At 39.3% G+C, this 20,461-nt stretch overlaps 1 long non-coding RNA gene across 3 annotated transcripts in view; it reads right to left on the minus strand.

The window, feature by feature from the left end:
• Positions 1 to 2,817: 2,817 nt before the first annotated feature.
• The window catches only part of LOC110222491 (uncharacterized), a 114,270-nt gene continuing 96,626 nt past the window's right edge, over positions 2,818 to 20,461 (minus strand). Inside the window, exons 1-5 of one of the 3 annotated variants that reach the window (XR_013482728.1) lie at positions 19,050 to 19,830; positions 15,142 to 16,077; positions 14,967 to 15,046; positions 10,478 to 13,959; positions 2,818 to 3,333 (exon numbers count right to left, since the gene is read on the minus strand). This is a non-coding gene — a long non-coding RNA (uncharacterized LOC110222491). Of the gene's footprint in view, positions 3,334 to 10,477; positions 13,960 to 14,966; positions 15,047 to 15,141; positions 16,078 to 17,186; positions 17,956 to 19,049; positions 19,831 to 20,461 lie in introns of those variants that run through there. The other 2 variants (XR_013482727.1, XR_013482729.1) reach the window with 2 other exon arrangements.

Here is a 20,461-nt window from a genome sequence, read left to right on the forward strand (position 1 = left end):
AAACAAAACCTTCCCTTCCCTTGACTCTTATACTCTATCCAGCTGCCATCCCATCTTTCCCTCCTCCCCTCTACTTTCAAATTTCTTGAAAGAATATGCTAAGTCTGCCGCATTACTTCCTCACCAACCACTTTCTCCTCAACCACTCGCAAACCAGTTTCTGTGCTCATTACCCTCTGAAATTGCTCTCTCAAAGATCACTAATATTACAAAATTAAAAATTAAAAAATTAAAATTTTTATTTAAATTTAAATTTAAAAAAATTTAAAATCCTCATCCTTCTTATCTTTTTCCTACATTTACTACTACTACCTAGTACTTCCTACTGAAGGCTTCACACCTTACAGTCATCATACTATCCTGATACCCCTACCTCTCTCAATATCTGCTTTTGTCTCTTCCTCCCCACTCTCTAAAGCTCAACTCAAATGAGACCTCCACTGATATTCTTTGTCAAGAATGACACTCTCCCTTCAGACCTTACATATTTCCTTGTCTTGTAATTCTCTGATGAACTTATCATGCATGATTGCATGCTATAACTATTTGTGTATTCTCTTACTAAATTGTAATCTCCATAAGAGCAAAAGCTGTTACCTACATCTTATATCTCCCCTAGTACTTAGCCCAGTGTTCTGCACACAGTATTATTAGTCCAGTGGTCTGCACACATAGACAATTAATAAATGTTTGCTAAATTGAATTTTAAAATCATGTTTGCAGTAATGGAAGTGTACCACATTCTCCTTGCATCCTTTCTCCTTCTGCAAGTGGAGATGAAATGGTCTCCATCTCCTCAACAATTAACAAAATGATCTGAGGTCCCTGCAGAACTATAGCTTTGATCCTTCAGCCTAGTTTAGCCTCTCCATCTTTCTGTCAATTTCTCAGGATTCCAGCATTAGAATGTAAGGGCAGGGACTGCTTCACTTTTGTCTTTATATTTCCAACACTTAGCACAATTCCTCATATACAGCAAGCATTTAATAAATGCTTGTAAATTGACATATTTAGAGAGAGAAGAGACTTTCAGAACATCAGTTTCAAAGAGATTGTGAGTTGCCCAGGTTCACATGGCCAGGCCATGACCTTAGATCCTTGACTCCTAGCCCAGCCCTCTTTCCATGATACCTTTCTACTTCTATGGAAACTCAACAAAATTTATCCTGGGCCATAGAAAGAATCAGTAATAAAACAGAGAAGAGAACAAATGCACCTTAATATAGTTTTGTGGTAGTTAGAACTGGAAGGGGTCTTAAAGATCAGTCTAACCTCCTCATTTTATAAATAAACTGAGGCCCAGAGAATTTGGAACTTGCCAAGATCACACAAGCAGTAAGTAGAAGAGCCAAGATTTGAATCCAGGATTCCTGACTTCAAATCCAGTAATCGTTCCACTTCATCAGGCTTCTTCTCTCTCTTCCTTCCTACTAAATCAAAATCACTTTGCCTTGAATGAATTTTTTTAATGCTATGAAAGTAAATGCCGTTAACTTCCTTTTTTGATTCCTTGACTTTTAATCTCTTTGCTTCAATATCTTCCCATATCTATTTATCTAAAAGACTGTTCTTCCATTTGATGAAAGGCAGTAGAATTTCAGTATTCTGCATTCTATACTCAGTGTTCTCTTGTGTAACGATTGCAATGATGGTTAACAAAAAAATTCTTCATTTAATATGATTAGTTTTTCCATTAGGAGCAACAAAGTAAGAATTCCCCTTTAGGGATTCTCTGCAATAAAAACACTACCAAGAAGTCTCATGAGACACTGTTATTGCACCCTTTTCTCTTCAATATGATGCCAAAGGCAGGTCAATAGTATCCAGTTAGGGCGCTTACCTCTCAGAATTGAAGAAGGATCTAGGGAATTGAGAAGTTTGGAGCCAGTCTCAAGAAAATTGTTAAGTAGGGAAAGTCAATGGCAATCTTCCACTTTAGAGTATCTTCTTTTAATACTCCTCTAGATAGTTCCTGGACAGTCACCTGTGTCCTCATAAGCATCCTGACAGCACGGTATAATAAAGGCCTACCCTCTCCTCTATAGTGCCTTATACTCTTGACCTGAGGCTTGCCCCTTTCCCATATAAAAATCTCTTCCTAGGTAAACAAAACTTAGAAAAGGTGATTAAACTAATTCATTGGAAGTGTTAATGGCTTATAATAGATTGAGTTCACACCAGGAAAGGGGCTCTAGTCCCCCAAGTGTTGACACCTTCCAGGGCTAGGGCTGACCCATGTCCAGTCAGATCTCTACAACTCAGACCAATGAGGCATGTGGGACTTTACTCACTCTCCCCTCTAGAGACTAGGCAATTCCTTCAAGTAGCTAGAGGCTAGAGTCTTTAGAGTTCAAATCCAGCCTCAGACAGTCCCTAGCTGTGAGACCCTGGTCAAGTCACTTAACCTTTGTTTGCCTCAGTTTCCTCACCTGTAAAACAGAGATAATAACAGCACCTACTTCACAGAATTATTGTGAGGATCAAATGAGATAATATTTGTAAAGCGCTTAGCATAAATACCTGAAAGAGCATTTACTGTGAGTTAGGGACTCCTACTATCCCCAGTTTTATAGATGAGTAAACTGAGGCTGGCAGAGGTTGAGTGGCTTGACCAGGGTCACACATCTAGCAAGTGTCTGTGGCCAATCTTGAACTCAGGTCTTCCTGACTCCAGGCCTAGTGCCTTATCCACTGCTTCATCTAAACACCCTACACAGTGGGTGCTTAATAAATGCTTATTCCACCCCCTCCTCCACCCTCACCCCCCACTCTTACTTATTCAAGCAACTGTATGGAAAACTACAAGAGACTGGAGGCTCCCAGAGTTTAGTTTTTATCAGGTCACGTACATGCATATGTACATATATAGACACTTCAATAGCATTCCAACTTTGCGAGGGAAATTGCTCCATTTCTCAATCTTCCAGTGCAATAACTGCAGCAGCTTGGGTTTGTTAGCCAACAAGTTATTCTTTGATAAATAATAACTGGTTAACTAGCACAAACATCAAATTAAAAGGGGAAATTAGAATTTCCCAATCCAACTGACGCAGCCAGAAAGAGACAATAGGAAAAACAAGAAGGTTTGACTAGCAAACAAGGAATTGGCTTCTTCCTAGAGAAAGAGGAGCTGGGGGTAGGGAGAGGTGAGAAGGCCTCATCTTGTCCTCCCATCTCATGCTTGGCCAGAAATTTGGGTCCTGACTGATAAATACAGAGATCACACTCCGAATGATTCTGGTCATTGCAGCCAGGCCACATTTGAAAGACTCTCCATTAGGCTGTTTGCTTCTCCAGCAGTTGCTCAGCTCAGCATCTTCCACTTCTCAGAACCTGTTCAAGTTCAAGGACAAGAGCAAAGTCTCAGTAATTTGGAGAACACTAGTTAAATCCCACCCTATTCCCACCCCTGGAGGCAGGTACCTGGGCTTTTCAAGTTTTTCATCAATAATCTGGTGGGTAAGGATTCAAATGAGATCTTGTTTGTAAAGTACTTAGCACAGTGCCCAGCATATAGTGGCACTTAATAAATGATCTTCCCTCTTATCTTCCCTTAAAGAGGAATTTGCATTTTGTATTTTTATTAAGAGTTTGGTATAATCTAAAGGAATGACTTTCTATTGGTAAAATAATCAAGCATCAGTGAGAGGTCACTGGAGGCAATAGTTTTAAGCGAGAGATTCCTTGATATTCCCCCCTCAAACCTCACCTCATGGTGCTGCTATGGGAGGAAAAAAAAAACTCAGGAGAAGCATTAGAGATGGTACTTTCCCATCTTCTTTCCTTTCTCTCTTCTGCCCTCTGCCTGGGCTAAGAATTGCCTAACCCAAAGCTTACTGCAAATCAGGTCATGATGAGCTCAGAGACCTTCCAGGGAAGCCTAAGATGACTGTGAGAAATGCTTAGATCCTAACTGAGTCTTCGGTCTGCCAAAACAAAAACAAAAAAATTGTGTTCTGGGTTCCCCAATAGGTTATGTTTTAGCTTTGTCCAAATTTTATTGACTATTTATATTTACCTGATGCTATACATCTTGCAACCTTACCTGGAAACTGCCCCCTTCTGGAAACTGCCTAATGGGCTACATGTTTGTCTTTGTATCCCTGTTTGTACTCTGTATAATGTGAAACTTAGAGAGACTAGAGAAGGAAGTACATCTATTTCTAGCCCACTCTTCTGCCAAATGACCCATTAAACTTCTCGATCAACAAAAGCTGTTTACTCACTATTCAAATATTCCAATCGATCTACGATCTAAGTGATTAGAGATTGTAATCCACCTGTTCCTGCCCATCCTATGAAATTCTGATCTGTCTTCCTGACAGTTCTACACATATAGTTCATCCAACTTTTGCTGAGGGGCTTTCTTTACTTTCTCCTGACATCACAAGAGCACAGGTGGAACACTAGCTGTCCACCTGTCATGACAGGACCAGCCCATCTTTTCTTCCTGTTAGACATTTCTTTCATTGATATCTTTCACTGCTCCTCCTCCAAGGTCCACATAGATTATATCTTGTAGCCTACTCACACCCACCATGCATCTCTCCCTTGCACTCTGTTAATTTTCAATTTTTCAGATTCTGTCCCACGTCTTGCTACCATACATATTGAGTTTGAAAAAAATAATTTTAGGTCTTTCCAGGCCAGAAAACCTCAAGAAGACCTTCAATCCTTCCATCCTCATATTCTGGCAAAGTGTCTTGTCTTAAGGTTTCTAGGATCTCCAGCTCAGGTACCAAACTACTACAAAGAAAGTCTTAGAGTTAGGTACCTCAAGAGCTGATGTAACCAAATATTAAGTACAAGAATTACTTGATTCAGCATTACTGCTGGTGACACACCAGAGGAAAAGGGAACCCAGAACTGAACTTCCACCTTTCATCTGGAACTAGCTCTGCTTCAGACATATTAAGATATTAAGACTAGGTGATCTCCAAAGTCCTTTCCAGCTTTATGATTTTTCTATGATATGGCAGCAGCAAGGTGGTGCAGTGCATAGAGTGCTGGGTTTGGAATCAGGAAGACTCATCTTCCTGAGTTCAAATTTGGTTTCAGACACTTACTAACTGTGTGACCCTGGGCAAGTCACTTAACCTTGTTTGCCTCAATTTCCTCATCTGTAAAATGAGCTGGAGAAGGAAATAACAAACCACACCAGTATCTTTGCCAAGAAAACCCCAAATGGAGTCATGAAAAGTCAGACACTACTGAAAACAACTGAACAATAACAATGAAGAACATTTACCTCTTGAGATGATGTTCTACTCTTTATTTATTGCCTGGGGAGTCATATTAAAGATAATTAGTGACTGATTCAGGAGGAGCAGCTACACTGTGGTCTATAAAAAGGGCAAGAAAAGAAGATTTCACATTTTCTTTTCTTTACTTAAGACTTAGAAAAATTATGTGACTTGCTCAAAGTCATAGGTGGCCAGATTCAAACTCAGGTCTCCTGGCCCTGACATGCCTTTCCACTATAACATTGGACACTACATTACACAATGGTGCTTGGAGCCTCAAGTTCTTGATTCTTCTGGTGGTGATGTGCTGTCCATAACCTACACTCATGCGATAAGTCATGAAAAGAATCCCCCTATATTTGATCAGTTTAGGTCTTCTTTTGCTCTCCAGCTAAATAGCCATTCATACAGCATTCTGGAAATGTTCCTTAAGTACCTGTTGTGTATAGGATACTGCAAAGTTGAGAAATGGCAGGATTTCTGATTTCATGGCGTTGATAACCACCTTTCCAACTTAGCTTTCACAGGTTTACAAGTTGTGCCCCCAGAGGGAACCTAGCATTCAAGATGTACTTTGAAGGTCTAGACTTCTCCTCCTAAAACTCATAAGCCCCTACTTGTGTACTTCCCATTAACAATCAGCCAGTAGATACAATTAGTTTTTAGCAAAGGCTTTTTACTAAGGCAGCATAGTAAGAACAATGGCTAAAAAAATATTCCCTCCATAAACCTGGAATGTGCTCTCTCTCACAGGTACACCCAGAGTCCAGAGGAAGAGTGGGTACAAATGCATACACATAAGGAATAATATATGGCCAAGGCAATTCACAATTCCAATACCTCAGAGCCTCAAAATTCTTTCTCTTGTTATATAATCTTCTCTACATCCCAACTCTTAACAGCCCAGGTTAGCTCTCTCTCTTGAGTCTATAACCAGTTCACAATCCATAGCCTTTGCTGACAGAGGTTACATTCTGTGAAACTGCTTCAAGAGACTGCTTCTCTGTATCTCTTCTGTCTTGAGTGTGTCTCCCTCAAATATGCCTTGAACTCTCTCAGACTTACTCACTGACTGCTAGAGCAGTGCAGTAGCTACGCTGCTAGCTGCCATGGAGGATGGAGGATGGAGAGTAGAAGAGAAAAACCCTTCTCTCCCCAAAAAGGGTAAATAGGTAGGTTCTCCAATTGCTGGCTCCTGCCAAACTGCCTCAAACTAACTGCACTGTGCCTTTTACTGGTCACTGTGTGTGTCCATCTTCTACCAGCCTCTCTAATTCAATCAATCTACCTCCTAAAGCTTAACACCCCCTCATTTTGTAATTACATCAACTGTTCTCAGGGAGGGGACAGAAGGAGGGAAGTGGGGATCAAATTTCATCCACCTTCTACTACTAAATATAGTGAGTCCAGAAGAAGGACTTTTGTGCAAACCCCAGTTCTCAAGATGAAACTGAGAATCAATCTATCAGCAAGAATTCATTAAGCCTAGACAGTATAAAATACCTGAGTGTATGCCTGCCAAAACAAACACAGGAACTATATGAACATAAACATACAACATTTTTATTCAAATAAACTCAGATCTAAATAATTGAAGTAGTATTTATTTTCATGGGTAGGTAAGGTCAATGTAATTTTTAAAATGTCAATTTTACCTAGTTAATCTATTTGTTCAATGTCATCCCAAAGAGGAGAAGGTGAGGCTCTTTGCATAGTCCTTCCTCACTTAAATTCAATTCACTTGCAAATCATGGCATCACTTTCCTGATGTCATGGTCCACTTTCGAGAATGGAGGACAAACAATTAAATTACTAAAAAGTTATTTTACTGAGTTTGAAAAAAATAATTTTAAAAGTTTGTTTCGAAGAGCAAAAGCTCAGGCACTTCAAAGAAACTGGGGAAAAAAAGATGTAAAGGAAATACATTCAGCAGTATCAGACCTTAAACTATATTATAAGGGAGAACATTGTTGAAGTGTAAAAGGGATAATTTCAATTATTTTAAATTAAAATTTTCTTGTATAAATAAAACCCAAATAGCCAAGAATAGTAGGAACGCAGAAAATTGGGGGGGGGGGAACTTTCATAGACAATATCTCAGATAGGATATGATTGGGTTAGAATATTGCTGGGGTATAGGAAATTATGAACTGGCTGATTTAGAAAAACATGAAAAAGACTTGGACCTATGATGGAAGATGCTACCTACCTCCAGAGAAACAGATGACAGATGGAAATAAGCATAGTATGGCCTTACATATATGTTCTGAATGTATATGTGTATATATGTGTACATTTATAGACATCTTTGTATATGTATATATATCTATGCTTAATTTTAGCCCTCTGGCGGATGGGGTTGAGGGGAAGAGAGAGGAAAAAAATAAAGTAAAACGTGCACAACAAAGAACAAAACAAAACCAAGTAGGAAGCACAGAAAAGCTGGGCAGCCTTGAAAACAATATGTAGTATTTATTACATAGGTTTTCTTGAAATGGAAATTTATTGTTTTATACTGAATCCTTTCTTATGGTCTGCTGTATACATTGGCTATGTTTTTTTTTCTTTTCTCATTTTGTATTTAAGTTTTAAATTTAAAAAAATTGTAAAAAAAAAGAATTCATTAAGTCATTGCTTTGTAGCAGGAACACAAGAATTCAATTGTTGGTTAGACTGCAATTAAAAGATGTTTTCTCAGTCCTTGAAGAAACAGATAAAAAGGTAAAATGCAGTAATTTGTAGGGTATTTTACACCAACTTCAAAAAGTCATCTCATTAGCATCTCCACGTTATTTAAACTGAAGGCAAAGGTCAGTTGCTTCTATTCATTTTAATTTGATTTGTCCTTAGAGCCATGAGCCACACTGAAGGCCAAATTCAAGATTTCTACAATTAATTAGACCTTTAAAAAAATTTTTAACTACAAAATAGAATTCCTATATCTCATTATTTCTTTGCCTCAGTCTCAGGACCACAAAAGCCTCCCTGAACATAAAAGATAAGAGTTCCTTTAAAACAGAAAGTGAGAGAATGATGCCGAAATTCATGCTCTCTAGAAGCAAGTATGTTAAAGGACTGATGGAATGAAGCAACATTGATGCCAAATATGGACAGAACATGTTCAAAAATGCCTGTATTTTGATTGGTCGTTAGCATTTCCCCAGAAGAAGAGCTGTGAGGTTTCAGCCTCCGCCCAGGAAGTCATGAAACCACAAGAATGCTTAGTAGAACTTTCTCCTGACTGTTCCTATTGGGGCTTGGTGGGCTGCTATTGGTTGCCGGGGAGCAAAGAGGTGGGCCCTGTATATTTTTTCAGGTGGGGGTCGACTGTCGAATTTTGCTCAGAAGCTGCATACCAATGTGGGAAACATTGGAGGCTGCAGAGCTCTGTTTCAGTCTGCTTTCCACTCTGCTTCCTTACGCTGTTGTAAGTTTACTACCATACAGTCTGAAAAATAAGCTACATATTAGTTGGTTTAAAAAGGTAAGTGAAACCACGGTTTATGTGAAAGGATGTGAGTTGGGCCTCGTGTCTATGATGGCCTCAGATGATAAAATGCTAGGCTGGGTTGGATTTCTTCAAAGTATTCGAGAACATTTGGTATCTATCCCCCGCCTTATGTAAGGCTTTCTTATCTGCAAGGAAAGCAGACATACAAGCTCTTTTTCTTTCTGTTGATCAGGTCACAAGTCTCTTGCACAACCAAGAAATGAGTTTTGTGAAGGATGAAGAAAATAAACCTACACCCCACTTAGCCAGCAACCTGAGGCCTCATTTAGTAGGCAAAGTTTGGGTTACTCTGGCCTCTTGTCTTATCAGACATCTAGACAATTTGCACTTCAAGGACACTGACAAAGACTCCCCGGCTGCTTTATAAACATTAATTCATCCCCACCAGCTTCTGGGAAGTCCAGCGCCTTGTTATCTATCCCCCTAGGGAAAAAGAAACGGTGATGAGGTCCCCGCCTGGGAGTCTGAAAGAAAAGCTTGAATTGCTTACTGCTCCCTAGTCTCAAAAGTCTGCTTAAAAGTAGGCATAAACACAATTGGTGAGATTCTCCATGCACCCACACACGCTTTACTCAGTCTCAAACCTTTCTGCCTTGAGTCTCTACACCAGGAGCTCCATCTTTAATTGGAGTATTGTAGATTAATTTGAGTTTGCATTCAAAAGGATGAAATAAGTTTATCTTCTAGAGAGCTAGCCTCGGAGTCCAGAATCCTTGGGTTCAAGCTTAAACTGACACATACTGAGCTGGATGATGCAAAGCTAGCCCACTCCATCCTCACCCCTCTTCCACCCTAGGGGAAAGTTCTAAGACTACACATTGAAAACCAGTTGGCAATCTGCATAGGTTGAAGGGAGTTTTCTCAATGGGAGTTTCCAACATGGATAAAGATTGAGGCCAAAAAAAAAAAGTTTATCCTTAAAATTTTGTTCTGTTCTAGAAAAGTTCAGTTGTTCTGCTAAAAAGGCACTTGAGTGGTCATTTCCTTCTTGAGTAGTCTTGGAAAGTACCCCTTTGTCCCCATTAAACCACACTTCTCTCCTGGGTTCCTGAAATACCAGACTAAGACGTTAATCTGCCGCTGCTTGAGTTTAGAAGTCATATGGCTGTTTACTGTGTTCACAGTCAAGGTTACTTTGTGGATATTTAATAAGGCTATGCCACAAACAGCTGTGGGACCAGCTCACAAAGAGTGGTGAGCAAATTATTTTACTTCTCTGGGCCTTCATTTTCTCAACTACAAAATAAAGGGATCAGATTAAACGATCTCAAAGGTTCTCTGCAACATTTTCCATCACCACCACCACCACCACCACCACCATCATCACCACCATTTCTTTGGTTCTTGCCGTGAATTTACTTTAACAGCTATTATTTTCTAGTACCCATCGAAATGCAGTAACTCCTTTAAAAAGTGACTTTAGTGAGCTCTTTCCCAAATTAAATCCCCCCCATAACAATAGACGCATCCATCTCTCTATCTGAAAATGTGTCATCATAGTCATATGAAATTATGTATTCCTACAAAGTCAAACAAAAAAACCAGGTTCACATTCTGGTAAAGTGACGGTAAAGCTAGAGTAGACAAAGACTTAACAGGCAAATACCTCCTCTGCTCTGGTATGCTAGTTAACAAACTCTTTGGGGATCTTTCTCCTAGTTGATTGAAAGCTCCCAGAAAAACCCTCAATACAAGAGGAACAGTAGGACCAACAGTCACTCACCGGTGTCCATTCGATTGAAAATGTGGAAGGTTGATGAAAACTTTGTGAGAGAAAGCCTGGGGAATTTTTAACAATCTGCCATCAAGGTTTTGTGACATCTAGCAGGGAAATTTTCCTGAACTATGTTGGTAGAAAGACAACAGGAAATGAGAATGATATTTAGCATTTAGATAGCACTTCAAGATTTGCAAATATTATCTCATCTGATCCTCACAGCAACCCTGGGAGGTAAGTGATATTTAGAATTCCCGTTTTACAGATGAGGAAACTGAGCCAGGCAGAGGTTAAGTGAGTAGTCCAAGGTTACCCAGCTCCTAAGTGTCCCTGGCTGGATTTGAACTCTGGTCTTCCTGGCCCCAGACCCAATGTTATAACCACTCTATCCACTCTATCACCTAGCTGGTAAGAGTGCTAGCCTCAGAAGCTAAGAAAATCTGGGTTGGAGTTACCACTCAGATACAAACTGGCTGTATGATCCCAGGATCTAATGAAGCCTATGGACCCCTTCTCAGAATATGTTTAAATACATAGGATTGCAAAGGAAATCAATTATAGTGCAATATAGTTATCAAAATATTTATTTAAACAAACAAATTCATAGGCGCCTGGTTGAGGACCCCCTGGGGAGGAAACTCTTAGAACTTGGAGATGTAAAAGATCTATATGTGAGAGTCACCATTTAAAGATAAAAGAACAAGAATTTAGGGTAAATGGAGAAGCTCCCAAGAACCTATTTCCCTTCTGATGGCTTGTAATCACTCATGTGACACCTCCTGTTGCTCGGTCTTTCCTGACCTTCGTACTCCCTTTCTGCCTCCCCACCTCCTCACCCCCAAGAAAGAAATTACTCTGCATTTAATTTATATGTCTTGTATCTGCTCATCTATGCACAGTGCAGCGGGCAGAGAACATTTTGGCCTCAGTATTTATTGAGTGTTATTGTGTACCAGGCACTGTGCTATGCCACGACATACCAAGAAAGTCAAAAACAGTCTCTGCCCTCAAGGAGCTTACAATCTGATTGAGAAAGGCAACTTTTTTATAGACAAAATAGAGACAGGACAAATTGAAGATAACCTCAGGAGGGAAGGTACTAACATTTATGGGTACCAGGAAGGACTTCCTATAGAAGGTGGAATTTTAACTGAGTCTGGAAGGAAGAAAGACATGTAGATGAAGAGTGATAGCATTCCAGGAAGGGGAGACAGTCAATAAAAAGGCGTAGACTTGGGAAACAGACTGTCAAGTGGACAACAGTAAGTAGGCAGTCATAGCAGCAGCATGGAGCTCAAGGAGGGGACTAAAGGGGATAGAAAACTGGAAAGGGAGGAAGGGATCAAGTTGTCCAGGGCTGTAATGATGATCAGAGTACTTTATCTTTGATCCTGAAAGTAATAGGGAACCACTGGAATCTGTCTGGGTGACAGTGGTCAGACATGGCTTTAGGATAAGATAATCACTTTGGCAACTGAATGGAGAATGGATTGGAGTGGGGAAAGATTTGAGCCAGGGAGACTAATTCAGAGGTTATTGTAATAGCCCGGGTGAAAGGTTTTAAGGGCCTGTTATATAATGAGGTGGCACAGTGGATTACTGGGTTTGGAATCAGGAAGATTCATCTTCCTGAGTTCAAATCTGGCCTCAGGCACTTACCAGCTGGGCCACCCTAGGGAAGTCATTTAACCCCGTCTGTCTCCATTTCTTCATCTGTAAAAATGAACTGGAGAAGGAAATGGCCAACCACTCCAGTATATTTGCCAAGAAAACCCCAAATGGGGTCATGAAGAGTTAGACATGACTGAACAACAACAACAAAATTAAAATAGAGGCTGTTTTAGTGAAGGAATCCATATACAAAAGATGTTGTTAAAGGAAAAAAGCAATAGATTTGTGAACAGATTAGACTGATGGCTTGAGTGATAATGAAGTGTTGAGAAACACACCAAAGCTGTGAGCCTGGGTGACTGGGAACATGATGGTGCCCCCAAGTGTAACAGAGAGGTTGGGCAAAGGGGAAGGATTGGGGGAGGGGAGGAATATAATAAAAGACACGTGGAGTTTGAATTGATTACAGGACATCCAATATGAGAAGTCTAGAAGTCAGTTGATAACGTAGAACTGTTTCATAGGAGGCTAATGCTGGATAAAAAGATCCAGGAAATCGTCTGTATAGAGATGATAAATTGAATCTCAGGAGCCAATGAGACAAGCAAGTGAAACAATATATTGAGAAAAGACAGATGGTCCTAGGACAGGGTTCTGGATGACATAGTTAGTGGGCATGGCCCGGGTGAAGATTCAGCCAAGGGCACTGAGAGCCAGGAAAAATCAGTGTCACAAAAATGAAGAGGAGACCCTCTGGGAGGCGTAGGGTCAAATACTGCCGAAAGAAGGATGGCGACTGAGAAAAGTTCATTAGATTTGTTATCTAGTGGATCAACATGATGCCGGGCAACTTATTTAACCTCTCATTGATCTAGAAAGAGGTCTAAAAATTTAACTTGAAGAGTTTCTTCTACCAAAGAAATCATATTCTGGTCCCTGTTCCTCTTGTCTATGTATATGATTTCCCCCTCCTCCTCCCTTATCTCTGCACCCCTAGACTGTAAGCTCTTCTAAGGGCAAGTCCACTTTCATTTTTATCTCTGTCTCCCTAGCTCCTGGCACAGAACCGGTCACATGGTAGTCCCTCAAATAAATGCCTTTTGAATTTAATTGAGTTAAATGTTATCCACAAAATGACAGTACTCTCTCCTTTAACTGCACAATGTATCAGCACAGAATTAAGGCTAAAAGGTGGAAAGTCACTTCTAGGGGAGGAGGGGCATGCATAATGAGGGACTTTTTCTATATTACTTTGCATAAAAGTACATATTAAAATGTTGTATAATTCCCCTTTCCTTCCTACGGAAGTATTTACTGTTTGACAAATCAAGTGCATGCGTTATATTTAAAGCTCAAAGCCTCTTCCAAGGTGGAGAAGGGCACCACTTTCAAGTCTTGCTTGGGGTGTTCAAATGCATGGTCCCAGTTGAGACACCTCTACAACAGTTAAGCAGAAAAAATCATGCAATTTGCACATAGTTCAGAGGATTAATCCTCTAGAATGGGAAGAAGCCTCGGAGGTCATCTAGTTCAACCTCCTCATTTACCAGAAGAGGAGACAGCCCCAGAGGATTTAAATGATTTGCCTGAGGTCACCAAGCTTCTAATCTAGACATAACTTGGAGTCAGTTCCTTATTTTTGAAACCTTGCGTGAATATCCTTTCAATTGGACTGGGTGAAATGTTATTCTCTGATCCTCCAAAAAATTTCCACTTGTCCTTTAAACTGAAATCAGATCCAAGTTCAAGGCTTTCAACTGGCCTTTTCCAGAAGCTGGAGATCAACTGATCTCACCTCAGGCTCCACCAGAGCCTAAGCAGAAAGCTTATATGCTCTTCTGGTTCAGCCTTGGAGAACTCAGAGCCACCTCTTCATCCTGAGGAGACATTGGACATGGTAGAAAATGGTCCGTTAATCGTACCAGATATCTGACACCACCTTTAGTAGTCCAGCATAAAGCTATTTGTATATTATTCAAAGGGCAAGCTCTCCTTCCTAGCAGCAGGAAAACAGCATTTAGATGAACGAAATACACAATGTGCAATTTTTCTTGTGATCTACATGAAACAGGAAGCCTGTGTGGGTTTTCTTGCAAGGATATGGCATTCATAGTTTCAGTGCAACAGTCAGGTAGATTATGCAGCAGAAAACTTCCGTGCAAGATACCGGTTTAAGGCAGAGTTTTCTGAGTAGTTCCCATCAGGGTACCATGTGCATCAGACAGAATCTCCTGGAGACTTTGAAGCCTCTGTTTTTGCCAGAATGAAAGCATCATCTGACAGTTGCAATACATATGATGCTCAAGGGGAAAATCCTTGACTTAGTTTAGGCTAAGGAAAGCTTTAGAAAAGATCTTTCTTAAGTAAACATGGTTGTATAGCTTGCCCTCATTTGCTTTTCCTCAAGTATTTATTAAGGCCCTGGGAATAGAAAGACAAAAAGCAAAACAATACCTGAGCTCAAGAAGCTTACATTGTATTGGGGAGAGAAAGAAAGATAAAAAAAAAGGAGAAAGAGAAGAGAGGGAGAGAGTGAGTAAGAAAGGAAGAAAGAAGAAAAGAAGGAAGGAAGAAAAAGAAAGGAAGGAAGAGGAGGGAGGGAAGGAATAAGGGAGAAAGACAAAGAAAGAGAAAGAGAAAAAGAAAAAAGAGAAAGGTGCTATTTTTATTATGTGAGTAAAAACACTTTGATCTCTTGCATTGTTTTGATGGCTAACGGCTGTTAAGATTATACCTCTTGAGCAAGGGGAGTATAGATGATGGGGAAATCTCCAGCAAGATAGTACTGTAGTTTGTCATACTGGTCAAGAAATTGAGCAAGGGAAACTCAGCCTTACAGTTTGCATGCCTGACTGTTCCCCTTGATCACTAAAAATCAACATACCTTGCAATAAGAATGATTCGTCATGGAGTCTGAAATACATGATTCTTCCTCACTGCTCTTAAGCCCAGACTTTGAGATACCTTCAAATGAATTCAACAAACATTTATTAAGCTCCTACTCATGCTTATTATGTGCAAGACACTGTGCTGGATACTAGGCAAAAATGAAACAGTACCTGCCTTCAGGGAACTTGTCTTTTAAACAGCTTGTACAATCACTTCATAGAATCATTGCATCTTAGAGTTGGAACGGACCTCTGAGATAACCTATACCTGAGCCTCTAATTGAAAACCACCCCTGAAAGAGAATTCACTATGTCCTATCCTCTGTGACAATGGACAGGGGATGAGTAAGAGTCACAATTATTTTTTAAATTTAAAAAATTTTAAATTTTACATTTTTTTAAATTAATAATTACCTTCAACTTTCTTCCTCACTGAATCTTTTTTTTTATCAGAGTTGCTGACACAAAGAACAGAAACAGATTTGAGTTTCTTCCCCTTTCACTTCCTACTATTGTCGTTGTTGTTCAGTCATGTCCAATTCTTCCTGATCCCATTTGGGATTTTCTTGGCAAAGATACTGGAGTGGTTTGCCATTTCCTTCTCCAACTCATTATACAGATGAGGAAACTGAGGCAAACAAGGTTAAGTGACTTATCCAGGGTCACACAGCTAGTAAGCTTCTGAAGCTTCATTTGAACTCAGGAACATGAGTCTTTCTGGCCCCAGGTCCAGCATTCTATCCACTGCATAACCTAGCTGCCCCTACACTTTCTGTATCTACTCTCAAATCCTGCACCTTCCAGAGTAAAAATGACCTAGAGTGAAACCTATGATATGAGGAAAAAGAAGCACAGCCAGAGAGCCTGGATGAGTCCTAAGCTAGATGAATTAGTTCTCCAAAAATGAGAGCAGCTGTACTTAGAGGGAGGGTTGGAGAAGAGAGTTTCTGGGGATTAGAAGGGTATGAATGGGCCAATAAGGTCAGGTAACAATTAAAAAAACCAAACTCTCCCTTCCCTCTTGAGCTACTGGGCACAAGGTGGTCTAAGTTGTCTTCTCAAAACTATATGTGGTCGACTGTGGCATCCCTTTCTGCAAAAGACTTCCTGTAAAGGGAAGAAAAAAAAAGACACCAGTCAGTGAAGAGGGCTTTTTTTGGTGGTTATTTGTTTTTAATTCTGGTCATCTGTTCTTTCCCTCCCAGATCTTTTCAGGGAAACTCTGCTTGATACACAAATATATATGACCATTTCATTGGGTGAAATGGTCTGAAATCCATAGAAGGACTCATAATGTTTGGTGGGGATTCATGAAGTTAGATTTGGAAATGGGACGAACCATTATAAATAACTGAACATTATGGAACAATAGAGTGAGACCAGTGCTGAAAAAAATCAATCCTCTCTCATAGAACATACTGTGTCCAGTTATTCTAATGAGGATATTAGGTTCAGAATCTTAATTATTTATCATCCTTGGGTAGAGGTACAAGTGATATGCTTTCCTGTATTTCATAAAAAAGTCATGTGAGACTACTACTTATCTGCTTTTAAATCTATTAAAAAAAAAACATGAACCAAGACCACTGGTGATTTGGTAAGCTTGATCAAGGTCATAGATTGCTAAACTTGAAATTAAGGAAGCTCTGTTATTTACATAGACTGTTAGAACTGGAAGGGAACTTGGAGGTCGCCTAATCCTACCCTTTGTTTCACAGAGGATATAAATCAATTCAACACATACCTACTATGTACAAAAATATAAGGACAAAAAAAGGGACAATCCCTTTCCTCAAGGACCTGAAAATCTCATAGGGGAAATATGGCATACACAAATAAAGATGATAAAACATGAGTGATGCAAGCAAAGGAGAGATCTGGAGTTCTCTAAGAGAGTAGGATGGGAGAACAAACCATCATGTGATTTATTGGAGCAAGCAAAGGACTTAGAATAGGGATTTCTGAGTTTTAGTTCCAGATCTTATATTTACTAGCCATGTGACCTTGGGAAAGTCACTTAACGCCTTCAAAACTCAATTTCCTCACCTGGGAAATGGGGATAACAACATTTCACCTCCCTACCTTACCAGGGTTTGTTGTAAAGGTTCAAACGAGACAATGGATACAAAAGTATTTGGTAAACTGAAAGAACTATATCCATATGAGGTATTATTATGGATGGAAAAAGTAGGGTTTCAATAAGTTTACTGACTTACCCAGCACAGCTAGATGGTAGTAGAAACTGTGCCAACTTATTCATAGATTCAAAGCTGAAGAGGAACTTAGAGGCCATCTCATCTAACATCCTCATTTTACCAGGGAGGTACTGAGGTCCACAGAGTTTGTGGCTTGCTTAAGGTCACCGAGATGATAAATAGCAGAGCCGGGAGGATTGGAACCCAGGTCCTCTGTCTCCAATTTCAATCCTCTCTCCACATTATCTGAAGGTCACACGACTTTCTGTGAATTAGTGGCAGAGACTGGCCAGAATCTCAGTCTCCCAACTCCTAATTCAATCACTTTTCCTCTATTCCTCATTCAAATCCAGTGTGTTCAAAGATTTTCTGATGAGCATTCTTAAAGCAAACCCTGACACTGAGCTATACTAACAGGCGTATAGTTTCATAACTGGGAGAAGCCATAGCTCAGCCATATAACCTGATAGATAAATCGAAAAAGAAGCTATCGAGTTATCTACTGTTATTTGTTCAACCTTCATGTGTGTGTTCGTGTACACACATGTGTATACATGCATGTATATCCCTAGACATACATGCACACATCTGTGTTTACATGTATGTGCACATTTGTGGCCTGTATTTGTGTGATTTAAGTTCAATTTGTCTCCTTTAACTAGCTCTTCTTTGAGGACATAAATACATTAGACACTAGACAAGAAATTTACCAAATGCACTCTCTCATGTCCATCTGCATTCACTGAATAATCTCCCTGTGACAGTATTCAGTTAAGTAGAGTATATGTGTGTATATGTAGGTATATAAATATAAATATAAATATACATATACATATATATATATATATATATATATATATAGAGAGAGAGAGAGAGAGAGAGAGAGAAGAGAGAGAGAGAGAGAAAGAGAGAGAGGGAGAGAGAGAGACTATATTTATGTGACTTAAGTTCCATTTGCCTCCCTTAACTAGCTCTCCTTTAGGGACATAAATACATCAGACACTAGACAAGGAATTTACCAAATGCTGTCTTTTTTGTCTTTTTTCCAGGAATTGAAAGAAGTGAAACTTGACCATGAGATCACTGCCATATCTTTACTCACTGAATAACCTTCCGTGGCAACATGTAGTTAAGCACAGAGAAAGAGGAAAAAGAGAGAGAATGTGTATACATACACATATATATACACACACACACATATACATATACACATATACACACACATACCTATATTTGTATAGATGTATACACACATAGACGTAATGATATGACCCTGGGCGTAAAATGTATGATTCTTGAGGGCAAGGACTGTTTCTGTTTTGTCTTAGTATCTTTAGTGCTTAGCATAGTGTCTGGCACAAAATTCTTTTTGATTGACTGATTAGATAATTCACTTAATTCAAGATGAATAAGTCCCTACTTGATCCTGTTTCCTTGTCTATAAAAAGTGCTGTTAGAGGACCTGAGTTCTGCACTCTGGGCCTCAGTTTCCTCATCTGTAAAATGAGGAATTTGGGCTGGAAGATCATTTAAGCACTAAGCCTATGTTCCTAAATGGAGATCATAATACTTATAGTATCTACTTCCCTGAGAACTGCCGTGAAAAAAGAATTTTATAAACCTTCAAGTAGTTCTACATAATTGTGAGTTATTAGAAACACAGGGATTTGCTTTATACGTCTGCATTCAGATGTCTATACGGTCACCAGAGGCTCATGCTAGTTTGTGAAATTTAAACACACAAACACACTGATGGCTCCCTTCACCTCTCCTCCCACCAAACTTTCTTAGACATTACTGTCTCATATGAAATACATAAAAAAACATTTACCTACCTATAAACCAATTCTAGAAAAAATGAAGTTGTTTTAATACGGCATTTACCTGAGCAAAATGAAGAACTGGTAACTGTACAGCACCTTAAAATTTTTCCTTTCTGAGATCTCAAGCATTTCCCAGCATATGGTCCTAAATATCAGATTTCTAACCAAGTGCAGGGCTAGGACACTTGATTTTGTTAATGATGGTGAAAAAAAAAAAGCCCTTCCAAAATGTCGGGTATTCTTGTCAAAACAAGAAAGGGGTTGTGGGGAGGGAAGGTTAAAGGCACTTGCATATAGGCCTTTCCATCCAAAAGCTTGCTCTCTCTGGATCTACAACGTCAATAAATTAATCAAGCTGCACCACCTTAAAAGTTTAATACTAATGCTTTCTGAAGGAATGGTTCTATTTTCTAATCACAGAGTTACTTATGCAAGGACCATGTGTAAGAATCTGTGGCTTGGCCTCCTGAAAGAGACTTCCTGCTTGTGTACAAAAATACTTTGGGCTGAGAGCTATTTCTAAATTCTGGTCTTTTGCTTTTTCTGTTCCTTTTTTGCACCCCCACCCTCAGCTTTAACCTCCTTCTGATGAATTAATTTATCATCCTTTGAATGTCTTCATTTGGAGGCATCACTCTGTCTTTGTGCTTCCCCAGAACGCTAACTAGCCTAGGCACTCAAAAAACTGGTGGATGTGATTGTAGTGAAATAGATCCTGGCACAGACCTCTCCCCTACCTTTAATGTCCCATCACAGCCTAAAGTACAACTGACAACATAGAATCATACAGTTTCCTATAAAATAAGAGCCCTTTCCCAGTAGAAGCTATTGGGCAATTCTTTGTCAACACGTTCTGTAACCAATAAATGCAAACTTCATTCTCTACCTCTAGGACCTGGATAAAAATAAAATGAAAAATTAGGGGACATGATAAAGAGCATCAGAGAGGGATCCATTTCAGAATCAAAAAGCATCTCATTTAAAACAAAATGAGATTTTATGCTTCCATGAAGTATAAACATATTGGCAGAATATCATTATTGGATTTGAGTCTTCATTTTCCACAGGAGGCCCTTTCCAAATAGACTCAGATTAGCATCTTTTTTTAGTTTGCTTTTTTTTGTTACTTGAATTTATAAAGACTTTTTAAAAAAGTGTCCTTTGCACTGGGTATACACAGGAATTGAGCACAAAAGGCAGAGATATATGAAGCTGCCTCTTGCAATTACTTTTTAATAATGCAATTTGAGAGAGGTGGCAAAATCAAATTAACTCTCAAATCCACTTGTGATTTGAATTTGGAAAAAAAAAGAGAGAGAGGCATCTTTAAACATTTGAGGCTTAGGTATAAGGGAAGACTTACTTTGTGATTACAGGCAAATCATTTTTTTCTACCTCAGTTTCTTCACATTTCTAAAAGAGGGTCAATAATATTATTTGCTCTACTTAGAATTATAGAATTTTTAGAGCTAG

This window comes from Phascolarctos cinereus, unplaced genomic scaffold (assembly GCF_003287225.1).
Source record: "Phascolarctos cinereus isolate Bilbo 61053 unplaced genomic scaffold, phaCin_HiC Scaffold_726;HRSCAF=1367, whole genome shotgun sequence".
NCBI lineage: Eukaryota > Metazoa > Chordata > Mammalia > Diprotodontia > Phascolarctidae > Phascolarctos > Phascolarctos cinereus.